This window comes from Macrotis lagotis, chromosome 5 (genome assembly GCF_037893015.1).
Source record: "Macrotis lagotis isolate mMagLag1 chromosome 5, bilby.v1.9.chrom.fasta, whole genome shotgun sequence".
Classification (NCBI taxonomy): domain Eukaryota; kingdom Metazoa; phylum Chordata; class Mammalia; order Peramelemorphia; family Peramelidae; genus Macrotis; species Macrotis lagotis.
In genome coordinates this window covers 198,649,725-198,674,357 of record NC_133662.1, presented here as the reverse complement: position 1 = coordinate 198,674,357, position 24,633 = coordinate 198,649,725, and the positions used below count along the sequence as shown (strand labels likewise).

At 34.1% G+C, this 24,633-nt stretch overlaps 1 non-coding gene across 1 annotated transcript; it reads right to left on the bottom strand.

The window, feature by feature from the left end:
* Positions 1 to 18,917: 18,917 nt before the first annotated feature.
* LOC141490328 (small nucleolar RNA SNORA19) lies at positions 18,918 to 19,048 on the bottom strand. Its single transcript, XR_012469167.1, has one exon. It is a non-coding gene; the product is annotated as a small nucleolar RNA SNORA19 (small nucleolar RNA).
* Between the last annotated feature and the right edge of the window lie 5,585 nt (positions 19,049 to 24,633).

Genomic DNA, 24,633 nt, shown 5'->3' with positions numbered 1-24,633 from the left:
TTCTCAAGTCATTTCCTATTCTAAGGTTTAATTTTACTAGATGATGACGGGAATGAGAAAGAATAAAAGCAATCTGAAAAAAATTAAGGGATTTAAAAAGGAAAATAATGCCCAACTTCAGACAATAACAGACAGGATTGATTTAGACAGTGCTGAATCACTTTAAGCTCAAAGGTTTGACTGATTCAGCAGAGGTCAGCAGTGGATGGGTCTTATCTAATGATATGTTTTCTTCTGGTTACTGGGACATAGGGATTTCTGACAAATGTCATAAGAGCTACAATGCACTAATCATGGACCTGTGAGATAAGAGGTGACTTTGGGGTTACTGGTGGGGATTATCAGTCACATTTATACTTGTGTTCTTAAAGGGTCAATATTTATTGGTCCAAGATAAAATAATAATCTATTTGACATTTAAAACCTTATAGCTCTTGCATTTTCATGCACATTATATACTATTTTATTGTATTGTTTGGATTGCATTTTTTATATTATATATTATTATATTATATGGATAGGAGATAGGGATGAGATTTTTTGCTGTCACTGGTACAGAGATCAGTGAGATGAAGGAATTATGTTTTATGCACAGATTGACAATTTCTCTGCAAGCTTTAATCTTAATGGGCTGCTTAGAACATATAGCCTGCAGCCCACAACTCTCCTGAGTGGGACTAAATCAGATCAAAATGTATTTGGAAATATTCAACAAAATAAATGAAAATACAATAAAATGAAGATAATGCTATGTGGATTTCTAAGTCAATACATATTCTTAGGGAAATTTATGTGTGGTTTAGTAATCTTGATTTCTATTTGGGTTTGACACCACTGGACTAGAGTTCTGAGAGATTAAATGACTTGCTTAGAGTCACACAGTCAGCACATGTGAAAGGAAAGACCTGAACCTAGAGCTCCTGGCTCTCCAATCTCTGCTTCTTTGTATCATATTGTATTATTTTGTATTGTTCTTTATTTTACTTCATATTACATATTATATTATCTTCTATCATATTATGCTATATGACATGTAATATATAGTTTATGCATTGGCATATATGGGTATAAATGAATTTAAATTTTATGAGCTCTTGATTTAATTGGAATTCATCTTCTGGCTTTCAACAGCATCTATTCTCTCTCTCTCCCTCTCTCTCTCTCTCTCTCTTTCTCTCTCTCTCTCTCTCTCTCCCCTCACTTTAAATTCACAAGGGGTTTAGGACTTAAATGGTGCAAACATTAGTATTTCCATTTGACAGATGAAGGAACTAAGTTTCAGGGACCTGCCCCAGATCAAACTAACTACTAAGTGACATAGCTAGGGCTTGAATCTGCCTCTTTTGACTTAAAGTTTAGCATTTTTGTACCAAATAATGTTGAATAGATGCTGTAAAGTAAATGCATATAGAGAGATGCTAAGAAAATATAGACAAAAGTGTCTTCATGGATGACAGGCAGCTGCTATTCCCCATCTTTTTCCACTGTCATTAGTGACAGAACAATGTTGGGACCCAGCTGAGATGGACTCCTCTAGAAAGATGATAGAAATTGTCAGGCCAAGGGAGCAAAAGACATGTAGAAAAATATAAAGTTGTTTGGGACCACTCAAGGTTGTTTAACTTATCTGGCTAGGTAATCATGCATAGCGTACCAAAAATGCAAGTATTTACAAGTTTTTTTGCACCAGTGATTGTTTATATATTATAACTATGATGTTATAATATAGAATATATGTATATATGGAGAGATAAATACAAATATCTATCTATATCTATCTATCATCTATCTATCTATCTATCTATCTATCTATCTATCTATCTATCATCTGTCTATCTATTTATAATATCATAGGAGTGATGCTGGGACCAAACACAGGGAACATCACTTTAGTCATGCTTAGTAAGTTAAAATATAAATTGAAATTGAGGTCCACAATATAAGGATTAGTTTAAGGTTGTGAGGGCATAGGGAGGAAAAGGAGTCCCGGGGAGAGATGATTCTTAAATATTCAAAGGTGCTTGATAAGGAAAGTATTTCATTTGTTCTACTTGACTCCAGAATACAGAATCACACTAATAATGTTTGGAAATCTTAGGAGGATTTTATTTCAATGTAAGGGGAAATTTTTCTAAAGTGTCAAAGTGAAAAGGGCTGCCCCAGTGAAAAGTCAATTTTCTATCACTAGAGGTCTTCAAGGAAAAGAATATATGATCTGTGGCAAGGATTGTTATAAATAGAATTCATGCTCTAGATTTGGATTGGGTGTTAAGAGAACTATATTGGTTCTAACATAGGTTTTCTTTATTTCTAAATCCAAAATTTGAATTGAACCTGTTGCATAATCATCAATTAAATGATTCCAACCAATTGGTTCTTTCTGCTGTATTTCCTGGGGTTAGAATCATGACCTAGATTTTTTTTTTAAATTATAAGAATTTTCCCTAAAACTTCTACTTCTGACCATAAATATTACAGTTATCTCAGTTAATGTTCACTCCAAGCCATAGGGTTGTAATGGAGCTCCAGGTTTGGGGTATAAAAACAAAATCAGTTTTATATCCTGATGAGTGGAACAGGTCCAACTGTGAAAGAATCCTACATGTCTGCATAATCCCAGCACTTGGAGCAGCATCTTTTCGGCAAGCAATAGCATAAGGCTTTGCCCCTTGGGTATCCCCAATGTCATGTGAAAAAAGGAAATGAGCTTTGCTGTACCTGTTGTTTGATGTAATGGTTGTTAGGGATGGATCCACAGAGAGAAATTTCACATAGCTCAGAGACATTCAACATCTGCCATAAGCCTTGACCCTATTCTACAACAGTGTCTATAAGCTATGGGGGACGTGCTGTTGATGTCTGTCTGAATTCAAGAATCATCACAGCTGTCACTGGGGTTTATTCCATCATCCCACTGGCTGATATGCTTATCATAAAACTGCAAACCTTATATCGCCTCCTGTACAGATCTTGACTGTTCCCATTATAGTAGAAAGGTTTGGAAAATAAACACTTAAAGTGGTTCCAGCTTCATGCTTTTTTAGAATGGCCTCAAAAAGACACCAAATTGAATATCTCCTTTCCCTCTTCCATCCATCTTTTTGTCCACTATAACCCCAAACTCCACCAATAAGTAATACATCAAATATCGGATCATGGAACTCTATGGTCCTAACACTAATGGATGAAGATTAGAGGTGGTATTTTGATCCAGTACAGAAGTAAGTCAGAAAATGTTCATGTCCAGGTTCGGAAAGAAAACAGATCAGAACTACAAATAAGCAAAGTAAGGTTAAATAAAAATAACTGTGATGTCATTCCAAAAAAGTACTATACTTGTACTAATAAAGTCAATATGCTATATGAAGATCATAATATAGTCAGTATGAGAACTAGATAAAATCTTGGTATCTGTGAATATATTTCATATATATATATATATATATATATATATATATATATATATATATATATATATCTTTTCCAGTATTAACTTCTTACAACTCATATTAATTAGTCTTTTCTTTTTCCATCACATTGTCACCAACTTATTTCAGGCCTTTGTCACATCTTGTCTGAGCTCAATAAATCAATATCAATTAATAAACATTTTTAAGCATCCACTATGTGCCAGACATCGTTCTGATGCAAATATCCTCGAGATGGTCTCCCCTTTTCAATCCATTCTACATTTAACTGTCAGACTGATATACCCAAAGCAAGGTTCTGACCATATTAATATCCAACCTCCAATATTTTGCCTCTGGGGAATCTTTTGCTTCTGGGATTAAATACAATCTGTTTGATATTTAAACTTCTTTGCAACATTGCTCCAATGATCTTTCCAGTTTTAATATGTATTATTTACCTTCATGAATTCTTTGGTTCCATTAAACATGTTTTCTGGCTGTTCTGTCGACAAAATACTTCTTCCATCTGTACCCCTTTCTAGAAGCCATCCCCACATGCCTAGTTTCCTTCAAATGTGTCTTCTTATATACATTTCTTGATCTCTCCTGCTGTTAATATCTTTATTACCCCCAAATTACCTTGTATCCACATTTAATGAGTTTATGCAATTATATTGTGCATGTATACTTCAAAGTGCTGAGTCTGGAGTTAGGAAAATGAGTTTAAATCTAGTCTCAGACATTGACTACCTTTATGTCCCTGGATATGTCACTTAACTACTGTTTGCCTCAATTTCCTCAAGTGTATAATAGTAAAAAATAACACCAACTACCTACCTGTGTTTTTGATAAGGATCAAATGGCATATTTGTAAGGTATTTAGCACAATATTTGGGCATATAATGATATATAACATATGAACTTCTTTCCTTCCTTCCTTCCTTCCTTCCTTCCTTCCTTCCTTCCATCCTAAATACTTTTAATTATTTATATTATTTTCTTTGATAAAATATAAGCTCTTGCAGGCAGGGGCTATTTCATATATATCTTTATCTTTCCATTACCTAGTATGTATACTGGTACATAATAGTCACATAATAAAAAATAATTGATTGAGAGGCCCTCTGCTAAAATACATTTATATATTTTTACTTGTATATTCATTTGTAGGTCTATTCCTTTGCTGATTATATCCTCTATCAACTCTGGAACATCATTTATGGAAATATTAATGGATCCTTGGCCCTAGCCAGAGGAATAAAATATTACCCCCTGAAATCCTAGGGATTGACATTGGTCCATTGACAGCTACTTTCAGGGAATGGCTCTTAAGGTAGATGGGTATGTACCTGTGAATTGTGTAGTTCAGACTCCATTTTTCCTGTTCATAGATAAGTAAATTGTTCAGGACAGAAGTCAAAACCTTGCTAAAGTCAAGATAGATTGCATTTGTTGCTTTCTCTTCATCAAACAGGATTTCACTCTGTCACAAAGGGAGATTGGATAGGTCTGACATGGATATACGAGTCTGGTAATTACCTTGTATCTGATTTTTCAATAGGTTTAGAAATTGATTTTGTGATGATTTTCCCACTATTTCCCCAGGTATAGAAGTTAACAATCTAACTTCCTTCTCAAGTATGAGAGGGCTGCACAGAGGAGTTTTCGGTTATTTAAGGTCTTGCCTTGAGCTATTCTATTACTCTTTAGTATCTTCATCCAAAGCTATAGAAAGCATTTTAAAAGAGTTAATACACCAATCAATCAATCAATCAATAAAGATTTATTAAGTGCCTACTATGTGTCAGATACTATGCTAAACAGTCTATTTTGTTCATTATAACCTAGAATGAAAGCCATTGTTGGGTAAGGATATGGTGCTGATTAAAAGCATTCTGGACTGTGAATAGATTTCATGTAAACAAAGTGTCTTGCTTCTCTATTATCGGTACAGGTAACTCATCACATATGACTGCTGTGTTGCAAAGAATTGCTTTGTTGATCTAATTTCAATGAATTCCTTATAACTGAATTTAATAAATACTTATTAAATCCCAATTATGTACAAGCCACTTTTGAGTACTAGTACAATAAATAATAACATATAAGAGCTTTCTCTAATCTTTGTATATATAACAATCACCTCCTAAACACAAAAAGTCAGGGTTCTTTGGTTTGTTTTTTTGGGAAGTTCTTAGTTTTTTGTTCTTAATAGTTTTTTTGTTCTATCATCAAAAAATGAGTTGAATTCAACAACGATTTATTAAGTTCCTACAATGTGTGTGGTATTTGAGCATACAAGACAAAAATAAAATAGTTTCTGCCCCTACAAAGTTTTCTTTTTTTTTTAGATTTTTCAAGGCACTGGGGTTAAGTGGCTTGCCCAAGGGCCACACAGCTAGGTAATTATTAAGTGTCTGAGGTCAGATTTGAACTCAGGTATTTGACTCCAAGGTATTTGAACTCAGGTATTTGAACTCAGATATTCCTATGGGTAGCTGACTGTTGACCACATCAAGTTCCAAAAGAATGCAGAGTCTCCTCGAAGAGATCTTGGATTACAAGGTCGGTGCTCTATCCACTGTGTCACCTAGCCGCCCCTAGAAGTTTTTATTTAAATATATTTATATGTATTTATATATACATATGAATAGATTTACCTTTTAATTTGATGTTTATATATTTACTTATATAAATACAAAATGTCAGAAAGTATATTAAGAAAGAGAAAGAATTAGAAGTCAAGGAGATAAAAAAGACCTCCTAGATTTGAGCTGAGCCTTGAAAAAATTGAGGGATTCTCAGAATTATTGAAAATATAAAGGAAAAAAAGAAAAGAAGAGACAAGTTACAATTACACTCTTGTATTCTGAAACTACACACTGTTTTTTAGTTTTTACAGGTCAGTGGGGTTAAGTGACTTGCCCAAGGTCACACAGCTAGGTAATTATTATATGTCTGAGACTGGATTTGAACTTGGATCCTCCTGACTCCAGGGCTGGTGCTGTATCCACTGCATCAGCTACCTGCCCCAAAACTACACACTTGTAATCCAAGATCTCTTCGAGGAGACTCTGCATTCTTTTGGAACTTGATGTGGTCAACAGTCAGCTACCCATAGGAATATCTGAAGAACACAATCCACAGAGAAACTCTCTTCATTTTGGATTCTGTGCTGGATCTCCTCCTTCACTGTGTTGAAAAACTTCAGCAAGCTCATCTTCTTGTTTTAAATACTTGGTCTAAGTGCATGATCCTAGGGTTATTAAACAAGGAAAGACACATGCATGCATGCATGCACATATATACACATGAATGTACACATAATAGATGGTTCATATACATGGCATTTACATGTATGTTTAAAGCCACTAATATATATACACATACACATGAACATTATTCTCCATCTCTAGCTCCCAAATACACTTGCCTCCATCCCTACCCTTCCCAAAACTTTTAAAATTCTAAAATCATGAGCCAAAAAAGAAATCCACAAATATTGAGGAATTTGAAGGAAAAAAGAAGTGAATGGAGGGTACTCTCTTTTTTTTTCTTGAGGACCAAATTTTCCCTGATCAGGGAGTGAGGACTAATATATATTCAACTCTGGTACCTGGATGGCACCAGATATTTCCTTCATATCCTATCCACCTGTGACCTTTGACTATCTGTCCTACTTTTGTAAACTCACTCTGCTTCTTCTTACTACCCCCTTCACCATTTTTTACCTCATTCTCTGTGAATAATAATTAGTGAATACTAATATTTCTCATACAAAAGTTGTGATAGCTGACTGATATATATATATATATATATATATATATATATATATATATATATATATATATATATATCCATGCACCATTCCTAAGATTATCACCTCAAAATTCCACTGCCTGACCACCACTTCCCTAAATGAGATGTCTCCCTCCCCCTTTCATCATTTGAGCTCCCTATGGTCAGCAACTATCTGACCTTTTTATTTATAGCCCAAGGGTTCAGTACAAAGCTTTAGGTTAGGAGGTATTTAAAATTGTTTCTTTCTTTCTTTCCTTCCTTCTCTCCTTTCTTCCCTCCCTCTTTCCTTCCTTCTTCTACACATGGAGTGGGTTAAAGCATTTCAAAAGTTATCCAGTTCCACAATTATTAGTTGTATTGGAATGCAAAAGGAAGAGGGAATTGAAAGAATACCCATACCGAAAACCTTTTGCTGATTAATGCTGAGAAAATGGAACATTAGAATGAACCATCAAGTGAACAGGTTGTCATTCATTCCTCTCTAGTGCAGCATGGAGCTTTTAAACATGAGAGGAATCATGAGAAGATCACCACCAAGCTACTAATTGTCGATGTGAAGAATTAATTATAAAGACATGCCAAGAGCATGACAATATATAGACTAGATGACTGAATATTGGGGAAAGGTAACTTTTTACTAATGATATTTTCTTTTTCACGTAAGTCTATAGCAAAACTATGACCAGAAGACCAGGTGAGTCTGAAAGATAAGGAATATCCACAAGATTGCATAACTTTCATCATATACATATATGTATATGTATATGGCACAGCATGTAGAGAGGTAGACCTGGATTCAGGAAGACTTATCTTCCTGAATTTGAACCAGACTCAGATTCTTACAAGTTGTGAATCCCTGGGCAAGTCATATAACTGTTAGCCTTACTTTCTTTCTCTATAAAATGAGTTGGTGAATGAAAGATAAACCACTCTAGTATCTAGATCCTTAATGAAGCCACAGAGGCAAACATGACTGAAATGATTGAACAACTATGTTTCTTTCTATTGCGTTGGAATTCTTGTTCCCATCAAATGATGCAGAATTGTTAAAAATTGCATAAATTTTCAAATGAAGAGGGAGTGTTGCAAAAATCACCATACCATATTACATTAAAGTTAAGAAATGTATCAAAAATATGCAGAGTGACACGTTTAAACTTAAATGATTTATGCTCAGAAGTATGCTGGAGCCAACTTACACCAGCTCACAGGATGATGGTTAGATTTTCACGCTGAGCATTTACATCTTGGAAATCAGTAAATGTACAAATCAGGCTTTGATTTATTGTTTTATTGATTTTTCTAGACAATGAAGTGATGGAGAAAAATGTTAATAATCAGGTTAATATGAATGCATTTCACAATTTTTTCTCAGAGACCTGATTATTAAACATATAGCAGTACATCACAATTTACGTCCCATTAAAAATATGGGTTATAATAAAGACTAGACAAAAATACTCTATTTGCCAAAGAACATTCAATGTGGTATGGTTTCCTGATGAATAATTAAAGCAGATGTATCACAAACTTGTGAATTTGATGTCAAATCTTATAAGAATAAGGGTTTGCAGTAAAATAAAAGATGAATTGAATTTTGAAAGTTTTTTCTTAAGTTGTAGAAAGTTGCACAATTTCTTTTACGTCAGAAAATATAATTCTGTTCCTTTGTCCCAGTTAATTTGCTTACCAATATAGATTTAAGAGAAGAAAAGGAACATATTTATTTGGTGCTTACTGTGTACTAGTCATTATTCTAAAATACTATAGAAATACTATATCATTACATTCTTCCAACAGCCCTTCAGGGTAGATACTGTTATTATTCCCATTTTACATTTGAGGAAACTGAAGCAAACAACTTTAAATGACTTGCGTAGTAGGTGTCTGAGGCTGCATGTGAACTCATGTCTTCCTAACTCCACATGCAAGTTTTTTATGTATTACAACATCAAGTTGTCTCATTTTATTCTATATTTAGGACTATTTCAGGATTGATAGTTTTTTAGGTCCAGGTTTACCTCTGAGGTTCTTTGCAATTTTGATGTTTGATTATTCTGAGTTAAGTTTGCACACACTTCAGCATTTAATCAGCAATATTTTTTTACAAGAAGTTATGTAAATACATCATCAAGGGCATATATGACCAGAAAAAACATATTGTCTAATAGGGATAACATGAGAACTCCAAGTCCTGAAATATTATTTCTTATACACACACACATATGAATACCCCAATTTCAGGTGAACCACAAGTAAGCCACTGGTGTAGTGGGTGGATCATCGATGAGCAATTTACCAAAAGATATAGATGCAAACTAATGTAGTTTAGAATGTGTCAGGGACTGTGACCCACCCTGGTGATAGAAGAACTTCACACTAATTTTATCAGATGTATGGAAGCATTGAAGTATGTCACATTTTATTCTCTTTGGTATCTGCCCAGGGGTTGTATAGGGTTTAAAGGAAAACAAAACAAAACATTGATTTTGCAGGACCATTCTAGGAGAATAACTCCCATATCACAGTGGTTATGACTCAAATTGCTACTCATTTTATCTGCACCTTATATTGCAATAATCATAGTTCTGTAGCAGCTTTCCAAAGCACAAATTGCTAGATTATTATTTCTTAAACTGTGTCTGTATTTTTCAGAGTTGAATGAAAGGAATTGGAAACAGAAGTAAATCCTAATTCCATCAGGATCAAGTCAACAAGCATTTATTAAGCTCTAACAGTGTATCAGGAGCTATGCTAAGCACTGCAGATAGAAATGAAGGGAAGAGGGAGGTGGGGAAGGAGATCCCTGCTCTCACAGAGCTCACAGTCTAATGAGAAAGATTAAAAAAAAATCTGATGTGCAAATAAAAAAATAGGACAGATAAATAGATATCTCTTGAATCCCTCTTCTCTAAACTAACAGTGTAGTCTCTCATCTAAAGCTTTTAATATCTTTCATTTTAACTATCACAATAACCTTCTAATTGGTACTCTGTTCCATATCTCCCATCCATCCCTTATGTATCTAGCACAAGAGCTCAAATGGCTGTTCCTAAGGCAAAGATCTTACCATGCCATTCCTTTATTCAAAAATTTTTCGAAGCCCTCTATTGTCTCTAGGATAAAATATAAAATATCCTACCTGGTATTAAAGGACTTTCTTAATCTGGATCTCACTTGCCCTTCCTCTGTTATTTTAAAATGGTTTTTCTTATGGCATCCTGTGTCATAATCAACTTGTCCTACTGGGTATCATTGTATCTCTACTTCATAACATAATGATTTACACAGAATAGTCATAGGATTTGATATGTAGTTAACTACATATAAATAAGAGCTTCACTAAAAGGCTATTTGGAAAAATGCAGAATTTCATAGAAAGAAAATCCTTTTAAAGTCATCGTTGAATCTCATTTTGTTACTAAAATACCAAAACATTTTTATAACTTGATCTTTATTATAAGGCAAGTTCTCTTACATGGAGACCAAAGATATATGTCTGTTTCCTAGATTTGTTTGGGGACTTCCTGAAGACTGTAACTTTACCTGATCATTGTCCTTCCTTTAGAAGAAGAACAGTGATCAAAGGGTAATTTTTTGACTTGCCCCTGAATCCAATTTAAATAAGACAGAGTTGCACAAAGTCATCAGCCTCATTCTCTTTTCCAGATACATCGAAGTTCAGGGCAGTGATGATGGACACTGGATGCAATGGAGGACTTTTTTATCTTCAAACGTCTGACCAAGTTCTAAGCACTCCATAGCACCTACTTCAGTTTCCTTCATGGTTATTTGAACAAATTGCTCTCATTCTTCCATTCCACTGGGGAAAATTTCCACATGCTTGGGGAAGGAAGACATCCCCTGACTCTTCAATGGGTCACCTTCAACTTGGTTTAATCTGTCTGCCCTGATGATTTTTATTGGGTGTGACCATACTTCTTGGAGCTTCTTGGAGTCACAAGTGAGAGTTGAGCAACATAGACACCAAAGGTAGATCAGCAATGCTGAAAAGTGTTGGCAATGCCACATTCCAGAGTAGCTAGTCCTTCCTGATAAGCCCATATATTCCTTTCCTGATCATTAAGGCATACTCTGGCTGCATTTTAAACATTATATATAGGGGAAAAATCCTTAAATGGTGGAGCTCAAAAGATTACAACTAAGGATGTAACAAAAGAACTATTATATAAAATCCATGTTGAATTTCAGAGAAAAGGAAATTGGGTACAATTCATTGAATATCAGAATTACTTTCGATTCAATCCAACAATTTTAAAGCTTTGAATACTACTAATTTATAAATATAGAAACTACTAATAAGTATTTAATGAAAGGTAATATAAGTTATTAAATATAATTCATGAAAAGAATAACCTTGTATCTATTAAATTAGTTTTGAATTCCTTTGATTCAATTAAAGTTTTTTTCCTCAATGTAATTTGACCTGTCTAGTTAGAGAAATTTTTCTGACTCTTTGTGGCTGATTGTATTACTCTACCAGAAGAATTCTTCCAGCTTCAATAGTATTAGCTGTGATCTCTAACTCTACTTTTTGTAACCTAGTTCAAACCTCATTTATTTAAATAGCTTAAGAATGATTTCTTTTTCCTCTGATAAAATCTTACTATGTAGCAGAATAGCATAAGTAATAACATCTAGAACTGGAAGATGTGAAAAAGGAGGCGGGTATGTCATATGAAGAGAGAGAGGAAAGACAGAACCAAAACATGGCCATGAAATGTAAAAAAGAAACAAATCTCTTGGAAGGGAGTCTCCAGCACACTGGAAGGATACTCTGAGAAGCATTCCTAGAAGGCCCTCAGCAAGAACAGAATGGGATTAGAATGGGAGATTTACAATCCACACCGATCAAGACAATATCTTCAGGGAATGGATGAAACTTCTATCAAAACATTCGTATCATCTCTTATGTTTTTTTTTAAAATTATCTCATTTGTCTTCCAACCCATAATTTCACTGATATGAAAGAATACCTAGTGAGGGGTGCAGCTGAGCAACTGGGGCATAATTTATTGTTGAGAAACAGTAGACATTCTCTTTAGACTACTTGCCCTCCTCTAGTAGATTGGCTCAAGTAGGACTTCCTGAATACATTATTTAAATGCTCATATTTACCATGTGTAATTCCTAGCTTCTTTCTAAGCACAATTCAGGTGCCAGCTCTTACATTAAACTTTTCCTAACCATTCCATTTAAGGATGGTGGTGTTGATGATGATGATGATGTGATAATGATAATAAAAATTATATATATATATATATTTGTATAGCATTTAATATGTGTCAAACTCTGTGCTTTACAATTTAATAATAATAGTAATTGCTAATGTTTAAACAGGGCTTGCTTTTTGTCAGATTCTTTTCAATTATATCATCGGATCCTTACAACTCTGCTCAGTATTTGCTATTATATCCTGATTTTGCAGATGATGAAATAGGAAAAGAGCTTAAGTGACTTGCTCTGGGGCACACCATCCACTTTACTTATCTGTATACACAGGCTGACTCACCTACTTATTAGAAGGTAAGCTCCTTGAGGGCAGTAGATTCTTTGATTTTGTCTTTGTATAAGCTATCCTGAAAAAGCTCATAACCTAGCTATCACCTTTGATTTCACATTATTTCTGACCCTCCCCTCACTCCATATCCAATCTATTATAGCTAAGACATATTTCATCTTTTCAACATCTTTGGAGTACTCTTCTTTCCTCTGATATGGCCACCATCTGGTAGAGGTCTTATAGTTTCACCCTTGAATTATTGTAGTAGTACAGTGTGAATATACTCACCTGTAATCTCTCCCCACTCTAATCTATCCTCCATTTATCTGCCAAAATGATTTTCTTCTCTTTTTTGAAATTTTATTTTTTCAATTACATGCTAAGATAGTTATCAACATTCAACTTTTTATAAGTTTTGAGCTCTTCATTTTTTAACTTCATCCTTTTCCCCCCTCCCTTCCCATAGCAGGTATAATTTGATATAGATTATACATGTATAATCATGTTTACCATATTTCCATTTTCCAGTCATGTTGTGAAATAAAAATCATAACTAGAGAAAAACATGATAAATAGAAAAGAAATTAACAGATTTTTAAAGTGTAAATATAGTATGCTTTAGTCAACATTAATATTCCATTTTTTTCTATTGATGTGGATGGCATTTTCCATCACAAGCCTTTTATTTTTGTTTTTTAGAAAGATTTTTATTTATTTTGAGTTTTACAATTTTCCCCCTATTCTTGCTTCCCTCCCCCCACCCCAGAAGGTAGTCTGTTAGTCTTTTCATTGTTTCCATGGCATACATTGATCTCATTTGATTGTGATGATATAGAAATCATATCCTGAAGGAAGAAAAATAAAGTATGAGATAGAAAAATTATATAATAAGATAATGGGTTTTCCCCCCTAATTTGAAGGTAAAAGTCTTTTGTCTTTGTTCAAAATCCATAATTCTTTCTCTTGATACAAATAGTATTATCCATTGCAGAGAGCCCAAAATTGTTCCTGGTTGTTGTACTGAAGGAATGAGCAAGTCCATCAAAGTTGAGCATCACCCCCATGTTGCTGTTAGGGTGTACAGTGTTTTTCTGGTTCTGCTTATCTCACTCAGCATCAGTTCATACAAATCCTTCCAGGCTTCCCTGAATTCCCATCCCTCCTGGTTTCTAATAGAACAAAAATGTTCCATGAACAGGGCTGCTACAAATATTTTTGTACAAGTGATGTTTTTACCCTTTTTCTTCAGCTCTTCAGGGTATAGACCCAGTAGTGGTATTGCTGGATCAAAGGACATGCACACTTTTGTGGCCCTTTGGGCATAATTCCAAATTGCTCTCCAGAAAGGCTGGATGAGTTCACAGCTCCACCAACCTGTAATAGTACCTCAGATTTCCTGCAAACCTTCCAACATTGATCATTGTCCTTTCTGGTCATATTGGCCAGTCTGAGAGGTGCATCACAAGTGTTTTAGCTCCTGAACTGATGAAAGGAGCTAAATCTATCAACTGTTCATCACTGCACAATGTTGCTATTATAGTTTCCACTGCTCCACCTACCTGCCCCTGTTCTGGACATTTTCTCAGGCTACTTCCCTGTCTTCTTTTAAGTCCCAACTAAAATCTTATCTTCTACATGGAGCCTTTCCCAATACCTCTTAGTTCTAGTGCCTTCCTTTTTTTAAAGAATTTCCTTTTTATCATTTATATATTTTGCTTGTATATATTTGCTTGTTGTCTTCCCCATTATATTGTGAACTTTAGGACAGGAATTGTCTTTTGCCTTTTTTGTATGCCCCTGCCACCAGGTATAGTGGTACATAGTAGGCACTGATAGATACTTATTGACTGAGTTTGGATTGAGAGAGACAGGAAAAATATGGGTCTGAAAAGAAAAAAGAGAGGCAGAGGCAGAGGCCATTATGCTTCCCCATCAGAAGCTGGAAGCAGTATTGAACCAGAATAATGGAAGTGTTTGAGAGCTCTTAAGTTTCCCCCGATGCATTAGCACCATCATCTACCAAAGGTAGATGGAGGTAGACACAACAGAGATAGAAGATAAGTTTTCCCCCCTCAGCTGTAAACCCCTTCAACTGAAGGGCATAAATGTAATATTCCCCTTTATTTTTCTCCTTGCCTTCTGAGGGAGATTTAACCCCAAAATTGACAACTTGCTTTATACTGATCTTATACTGATAATAATGGCATTTTTTAAAAGTCTAATTCAATTCAATAAAAATGCGTTCCTTAATTTTGATCAGAAAATGCAAAGGGTGGGGAGGGAAAAGGAGAGTCTCTGAGTTAATTTTTCTGTCACAGCTTTTGTAAGCAGGTGCACTTTCATTATGCTTTGGTTATATAGATGCCACCTGAGGGCAAAATTGAATTAATATTTTACTTTTACTAACAATCCAATAAATTTCTAAGGTAGAAAATCTTAAAAGGAAGTTCAGTGCTTTCCTTTTCCTCCTGAATAGGGTTTTTATCATGGACTCTGTGAACTCTCAAAAGATCCATTGATATGTTCTAGAAGTCTATCAACTTGAATGGGGAAAATACATATTTATTTTCAATAACCTAATTTAGCACTTATTTCAATTATGGATGTAGGCCACAAACTGTAATTTTGAAAGGGGTCTATAGGTTTTTACTGGATTACTAAATGACTACAGGACAAATAAAGACTATGAATCTCTCTCTGCCTTAGATGAAATTTATGTTTTAATTGTGAGTGTGATTCAGGGTCTTAATTTAAAACACTTCCCTACCCCTGGTTTTAAAAAAAAAAAGATGGAGACAGCTAGGTGATGCAATGGATAGAGCACTGGCCCTGGAGTCAGGAGTACCTGAGTTCAAATCTGGCCTCAGACACTTAATAATTGCCTAGCTGTGTGGCCTTGGGCAATCTGCTTAACACCATTTGCCTTGCTAAAACCTAAAAAAAAAGATGAAAGGAAGGGTAGGGAATGGGACTGACTAGGTGAGAGAACCAACTGCTGAGTCTATAAGAGGTCAGAGATGGCAGAGTTTGGGAGGATTTCAACTCTTCCCTTTTGGAATGTTAATCTTAGGGTCTGACAGTGATTCCTAAAGATTACATTTGCAGCCCAGTAACAGACCTTGTTCTACTATTATTAATAAGAATCAAATTACATCCACAATGATTGGATTGATTGAATAAATGTGCACAAGAAGAAAATGAATAATGTTGCACTATAAGAAATGGCAAATATGAAGATATAATTAAAGCATGAGAAGACAAGTGAAAACAGAAGAATAACAACAAATTTATATAAACAATGACAACAAGAAGAGAAACAAAAAGCAATTGGATATTCAGAAAAATAACATGAAAGCTCAAATAGTTCACATGAGAAGATAGAAACAAAAGAATTGCTTTATTCGTACCTTATGAAAGTAAACTATTTATAATATGATCTAAATAAATAATAGAATTTTAAATATATATTTACATTCATATTTGTAATCATTTAAAATGCTTTTATGTTTTTCAACTGATTGTTATTATATTTTGCTTTAAATTTAGCATAAGTTAGTATCAGAAATATTACAGTATTTTAAAAAGAATAAGAAAGAGGATTAATAAACTGTGGACTTTTTATTAGTAATTTTTAAGGTATTTGCCAAATTCAACAAGGAAATAAAAAGACTCTATATCTCCTTAATACTTTTATTTTATTTTTTCCTTGTATTTTAAATAGATTAGAGATTCTCTTCTTAAAAATATTTTTATCACTCTCAATAACACCCACCCCAACCTGAAAACATTATAACAAATATGTATAGTTAATCAAAACAAAGCAATACATTGGCCATATGTAAAACTGTATAATCTCATTTTTCACTTCTAATCCAACATCATCTCTTTTATAAGTGCATAGAATGCTTCATTAATCATAGGGAAATCTTTACTTTTATAAGAGTTCATTAGCTTTTTAAAGTTGATTTTCCTTTACATTAATGTGCTTTGCATATAATATTTCCTTGGTTTTGCTCCTTTTAATAGGCATCATTTCTATAAGTCTTTCTACATTTTTATGATTTCATCATAATCATCGCTTTTTATGGCAAGTTAATTTCATATTGCATTCATTTGCTTTAATTTGTAGTCATTCCCCAAATGATAAGCACCTTTTTCTGATTCTAGTTTTTGATACAACAAACAGTTCTGTTCAAAATATTTTTGTTTTTATGAGTTCTTTCTCCTCATTCTTAACATTCTATGATTATATTTAAAATAGTAATATCACTAGATCAAAAGATGTTTGAAATTTAGTCAGGTACCATTTTACTATAACTGATTGGGCAAATTTATAGTTCAACAAAGTACCCACCTTCCAACAATGGTTATCTTTGCCTTTTGTCTTATTTGACAATCTCTAGTGTGAATTGTTTGTGCAAACTCTTGCATTTGTCTGTGGGAGTTAAGATAAATGATGATCTTAAATAGGCATAAGCATTATTTTGCTTTAAGGATAGAAGGCAGATAAAATAAACTAGCAGTATTTGGAATACAGAAATCATATTTAGATTAAAAACAAGAAAACGTGTTTTAATCCAGGTCTTTTCCTCTATCTCTTATTCAAAAAATGATCCCTTTGAAGTGGTACTCAAAACACATCTGAAAATATTAGCCACTTAGTAAGAACTCATTTTAAATGTTAAGCTTACATAGAGTTTTCAGAAAACAATTGCATCCTTATTCTTTACTTCTTTATATTATCCAAATTTATTCCAGGAAGAAACAACATAGAGAATGAAGGACAATATTTTACCATCAAACTGACTGGTCATAATCTTATTAAAGAAAACTAGCTGTTAGTAATTCTAGTTTCCCAAGAAAATGGAATTATAAATATTTCTTTATCCTAAAATTTTCATTAGACTCTTATGAGCATATCTAAGCTATTTTTACTTCCTCTTTGAACTATTGTAGTGGCCGTCTCCCTTATGTCTTCTCCAGTTTCTTCCCCATCAGTCTACCTGTTTGTTATCCCCAAGAGTAGCCTTCTTGCTATGATATTTTATTATCACTTTTTAGTTAAAATGCTTTAATGCCTTCTCATTATCAATCAAATAAAGTCCCAATTTTTTATTCTTGACATTCAAAATTCTCTCTCTCTCTCTCTCTCTCTCTCTCTCTCTCTCTCTCTCTATATATATATATATATATATATATATATATATATCTTTAGACATTATATTCCTTTGACTTAGAATACCCCCCTTTATTTAAATCTGTCAAAATCTTCCCAGTTCATCAAAGGCAAGCTGAAATATCACCTTCTCTATGAAACTTTCTCTGATCATTTCTCTCTCTCTCTCTCTCTCTCTCTCTCTCTCTCTCTCTCTCTCTCCATCTTTCTGTCTGTCTCTCTCTCTGTCTCTGTTTCTGTCTCTGTCTCTCTCACAAACACACACACAAACACACACACAACTGTAGTATTCTGGATCATGCTTATGACACCGATCACATACTTTCTTTTGTCACAAGTAACACATTTACATGCATGTGTTATTACCCTGTTTAATGTTTAATTTGTTGAGGGCATAGACCATGTTGAATACATCTTTGAACTGAAGCCAGGAACTTTGCTTAAGGTCAAAGAGAATACAAGTGGCAAAACTGAGATAAGTACTCACTATGACAACACATTGGCTTTTCCTAGCAGTTCCTCAAGAAATATGTGCTAAACGAATGAATGATTCATGACTTTCTCAAACTTTTATTAAGAATCCAAGATTATATGGACATAAGGTTCAGATAATACCTCAGACCAATCCTATATTCTAAATAACAAACAACATGATTATCCTATTGCAATATCAAATCCCTTCATCCCCAGGAAGTCATCATATATATTCTGCTTGATCATCTCTAGTTATAAGGAAATCTCTAACTCATCGAAGCAATCTTTTTTTTTTATTTCTAGGCAATATATCATGTGATAGATGCTTTTGCTCTTCTCTTTTGTATCTTATACTAATGCACAGTTAGAACCCCAGAATCTCATAATTCAGGTAAGTAGCTTGGTTTTTTGTTTATTATTTTTTCTTTCTGATCCTACAAAACATTAACAGGAAAAAAACTTTTATGGTTTCATTATGACCTGTTTTAGAAAAAGTGAGTCAAGAATGTTTGGAGGTCCCCCCCCCAGTTATTTGCGTTTGAAGGAGACTGGCAACATTACTATACCAAGTTATGCTGCTAATTAACCTTCTACAAATTGTATAGCACGTCAGAAATAACACTGCTCCATTGAACACTGAAAGCAGGCCAATGACACGTACATCAGGTAAGTAGTTTGTTTTGAGTTTTTTGCTCTTTTTTTTGGGGGGGGGCGAGATAATTGGAGTTGACTTGCTCAAGGTCACAGTAAGCAAGTTTCATGTATCTGAAGTCAGATTTGAACTCAAATCCTACTGACTTTAGGGTTGGGTTCCATCCACTATACCACTTAGCTGACCCCAATTCAGGTAAGTATTTAAGGAAAGAGTTTAAGAACATTTCTCATCACTGAAGCCAAATCAATTGATGACTGAAGGTCCTACTTTTGATTTGTCATCACCAAGAGATTCTCACCCTAAAAAGGCAATCTGAAAAGAAGCTTTTCTCCCCTGGACATATGAAATTAAAGAAATGTCTTTTTTGAATAATTATCAGACATCATGAGCAGAAGCCAGAGGAAAAAAATGTTTATATAATGCCACACATGATAAAGCTAACCACCAGATATGGGGTAGGATTCCTTGCTGATCAGGTTTTATGATCACAGAACCATAGATTGTTTCCTAGAGCTATTACTCTGAATAAAATTGCATGCTGAAATTGAAAGAGTGAAAAGAATAAGTTCAGGATAACCAATAAGAAATCTTCCCTTGCATATTAAATGTGACCTTATCCTCATTGTCAAGGGACTACATGGGACTTTCACCTAAGATTGCTAGCAAAATTTGGATAGAGGAATACATTACTTCTTTTTGTAATATTATCAAGTCAAATGCTTTCGATCTATCTGGTTCCATACAAAACCTTAACATCTTGTCATTCAGTGCTCAGCAAATTCAGAAAGTCATTCCAAAAGAATTTACTAAGCATTCATTACAATAGCAACTTTTGTACTAATTTCTTGGGTTCCAAAAAAGAGACATGAGTCCTAGACCTCAAGATATTTATAATCTAATGGGGGAGACAACATGAAAAGAACTGTGTACAGTTCTAAGCAACATACAAGGTAAATTGGAGATAATCATCAAAGGAAAGTGTATTTCTTTAAGGAGTATTAGGAAAGAATTCTTATAAAAGATGGGATTTTAGCTGGGACTTGAAAAATACTTAAATGAGGAAGGAGATTATACCTGATAGAGTGGACAGCTAGTGAAAATGTTCAGGGTCAAGAATTAGAGAGTCTTCTGAGAGAAACAGTAGAGACCAGTGTCTCTGGATTGTAGAGGTAAGATGTAAAAAGACTGGAAAGGTAGGAAGGAGCCAGGTTGTGAAGGACTGCCAATCAGACGTTATATTTGATTCTGGAGACTAGGGAATCACTGGAGTTTATTAACTAGGGGATGACATAGCCAGATCTAACTTTAGGAAGATCAGTGACAGCTAAACAGAAGATGGATAGGACTGGGGAGAAATTTGAGTCAGGAAAATTCACTAGCAGGTTGTTGCAACAACCCAGAAGTGAGGTAATGAGAGTTAAGAAAAAAGTAGGAAGAAAAGAAATGGAGGCTTTAATTATAGATCACCTTCTCAAGCCCTTTAGCTACAAAAAGCAAAATAGATAGGGGTTGCTAGCTAGTGGGGATGGGCAGATCAAAGATAATTTGTTATTATTATTATTATCATTATTATTATGGAAGAAATATGGGCATATTTGAAGCCAATAGGGAAACAGTCATTTAGACAAATAGAGGTGGTAGTGAGAGAAGAGAATTACGGAAGGATCACAGAATGTAATAGGATCACTTGTTTAGAACCATGGATGGAGTCATTGACCTACTCAGCTTGAAGTCTACCTTCTGAGTGTTATAACTACATTATGCTTTCTGAAAGTATAAAGTATGTGTTAGTTCCAATCCAGCATAATAGTCCTTTAAAAATTTGCAGACAATGATTATGCTCCACAATTACCACCACCCCCCTTCAAGAAAAAAAAATCCCTCCTCATTCCAGTCCCTTCAATTCTTTCTAGTCTAATAAAGTTTCTCAGTTATTTACTCTAGCTCCTCTGGGCAGTTTCATTTTCCCAAAAATGAATTCTAAAATTCACTTTAAGTAAGAATAGAATAGAATATTCCCTATAGGCATCACTATACCAGCCTAGAGTATGATAGGGCTTCATTTGTTCTGAATAGGATTTAGTTGATGGCAACATCTAAGGTCATATCAAGCATATTAAAAAAAATGATATGCTTTGTTTTACATTGTGATTTGGTAAAATGGATAGAGGATAGGCCCTAGACTCAGAAAGAGCTGAGTTTGAGTTCTAGCTTTGACAATTCTACTGTGAAACTTTGTGCAAAATTTAACATCTCAGTGCCCACAGACAGATTTTTAAGGATATAAGTTATTGGTGTAGGTGTCAATTTGAACTGGAAGAGGGTGTTTTCTAATTAGAATTCCCTGTATAATGAAATCACAGGTCCATTCTACATTATTATATAAATATTAAATATTATGTTATATGGCATTATATTATATATTATCATATCATACCATATCACATTATGTCATATTATGTTACTTTATGTTCCCTTATGTTGTTATTTTATATCATATTATTCTACTATATTACATAACATAGAGGTAATATATTACCTCTATGCACATGTGTCTATACAAATAGTATCACATATAAAAAGCATCTTGAAAAGTATTAAGAAATATACAAATAGAAATTATAATACTTATGGCTTATAGTTGGGTAGCACTTTAAGGCATGCAAAGCACTTTTATATATGTTAATTTATTTGGTCCTCACAAAAAAACATTTTATAGATGAGGAAAGAAAGACTGAAAATCTAAAGTGGTTTGCCCATAGCTAGCAAATGTCTCACAGCATTTGAACCCGGGTCTTCCTGATTTCAAATTGTCAGCTCTATCTCCTGAACCACCTAACAGCTTTCCAAAGGAATGAAGCTACCATTGCTAGCTAAACTAGTAATCAAAGCCCAGCACTAGAAATGAAGGAACTTGAAGTCACTTTCCTTCTTGCCACAACTTAGTTTTGTGATCTTGGACAATTCGTTTTACTCTGAGAAGCTGTAAGTTGAATTAGACAATATCTGAAGTCCTTTCCACATGCTAAGATGCTCAGTTGAATTCTCATTTTACAAATGCAGCTTACTTGAATAGTTTTGTCTGGGTTTGCTTCTTGCCCCCACCCTTTCCCTAACTTTATGTGAATCAATATATGGGTAAATGTAAAAACTATAGAAAAACGTGCTTAAATGTTAACCAGACCAAATATTTTTTTTAGTATTCTTTACTATGCTTCTAAATATTTAATAGATTATTAGTAGATGCAAACATAGGAGACACTATTTCACATTTGCATGTTAATGAAAATCTATGAATTATACATTATTTGCTCTGTAGAGGAGTAGAAACAGTATTCATTTTTTATGGCCATAAAAACTTAGATTGTCTCCTGAAATACGAATCAAATCCCCTTCTGAAATAGGGCCAGGGAGAAAGATCTGCAGACTCTCTGAAACAATTGCTGGGTAAATTAGATAGATTTGTTTGTGCCTCTTTGCAACACGCTAGTGTGAAAGTTCATTTTAAGCAAAATAGTTTTAATAATGTCATTACTAATGTATATTTGGTCATCACTAAAAAATGGAGTTTTAATATGAATGCTTCATTTTAATAAACGGCAGAGGAAGCAGGTTGCCCTGAGTCAGCAGGAAGTGGTTATACACCAGAGAACAGGCTGATTGTGTTAGATTCATCCAGAACACTGAACAGCACACAGACAGTCCAAGAAAAAACAACTGGCTTTATTCAAATGATTAGACTTACTGCCTCTGGATAGTGAGATTCACACATTCGCCTATTATTTCTTGACCTTGTGCCAAAAACTCCCACTTACAGTAATAATTAGAATTAGTGTTTCCAGTGCATGCCTCCATCTTCCTAACAAACACTGAAGAAATGTGGCTTTTTTCAAAATATGCTGTTAATTAAACTTTTCTTTATGTGCTTGATTAATACAGTTCAATTTTCCTAACTCTCTACCAATATGCCCATCTATATCCACCTTATGTTGCTAAATTAATTTGAATATCATGAGTAGGACTGTCAATCCAAAAGCTTAAATAATAAAAAAAATCCAATATTTTCCTCTGCCTCTCATTAACACTGAAGAATCTATTTTTTTTGACAGGGTTTCAGATGTAGGGCTTTCTTTGACTGCTGTCATTCTGAAATTGGAGCATTTGTGGTGTAGTAAAGGAGAAAACCATAAATACTTCAAAGGTTGAGTCACAAATGCTTTAGAATTAACATATAGTACAAATTGTGGTGCCAGCTATTTTAATGAGAAACACAGTTTCCTGGATGGGTCCAGAAGGGGCTATAAAATCTTCATGGATAGGAATGCAATGCTTGCCTACATTGTCTGTCTGACATACCACCCCATCCCCCTCTGTGCATTCAGCCAATATGGCCATGACAGGGCTGTGCCAAGGGAGAGGTGCACCATATTTATGTATTTAGTGATTCCTCTAGCACTACAATTATTACCATGCAAAAAAGACAACTGCATACATCCATGGAGCTTACCTAGAAATGGCAGAGCCTAATGGGAAATCACATTGAAATCACAAGGTGTGGAAAAACAAATGAGATATTTTTTAAAACATCAGAACTTTAAAAAACAACAACCAAAGTTTCAAAGAATAAGGTGATTGTTGAATTAAGAAATAGAATTCTTAATATCTCAGAAAAGGATACATCATTTAAAATTATAGTTTATTCTGATGATCTCGATAACAAAGATCATTGTTCAAAACAAACAGTAGTCAAGACATCTCTGGATGGCTATAAGGATAACAGCTGACATTTAAAGAAACATTTTATGATGATAAAGTGTTTTGAATACATCTCAATCAAGATTCATACCAACCTTGTGATGCAGGGAGCATAAGTATTATTTTTGTATTTATTTTACAGAAAAGGAAACTGAGTTTTAAAGAGCTTAAGTATTTACCAGAAGTCACATTGCTTATAACTGTAAGAATGAGTTTGAATTCAAGACTTTTGAATTCAGATCTAAGTCCTTCTCCATTATACCACATTGCCTCTTGATATGTGGGAAATTTTTACTTTTAGACTTTTTCTCTTTGCTTTCCTCCAACTCTTGTGAGAACTCCTTTTCCTATTATAGTAGTTTCAGTCAAGTGCCTTCATGTCAGCCTCCCCTTGACCAGGGCTCTGCTGGGTCTGGTTACCAAGTTACAAAACAATTCAGAAATTCTGTAACTTTCATAAATCCTTGATCCCCATTAATGTTTACCTATCCTAGACTATTCTTTCTGAGGATTGGCAGTTCTCTAATCTGATTCACAAATGTTGCTAACATGCCTATGTTATCCCCTCCAGATTTAGTGAAGCTGTGAGATGCAGAATACTGGACCTGAATACTTGTATAGAAATCCTGTTTTGAAAACTTCTAAGCTATGTGACAATGGACAAGTCACTCAAATTTTCTGGGCTTTATTTCCTCATCTGTAAAATGAAAATGATTATAGGACCAATTTCACACTTGGGAGGGAACAAATAGGTTGATAAATGTAAAGTGTTTTTGGAAGCCTTAAAGTATTATATAAATCCCAGCTATTATTATTTTAACTGTAGCCTTTTGAGACA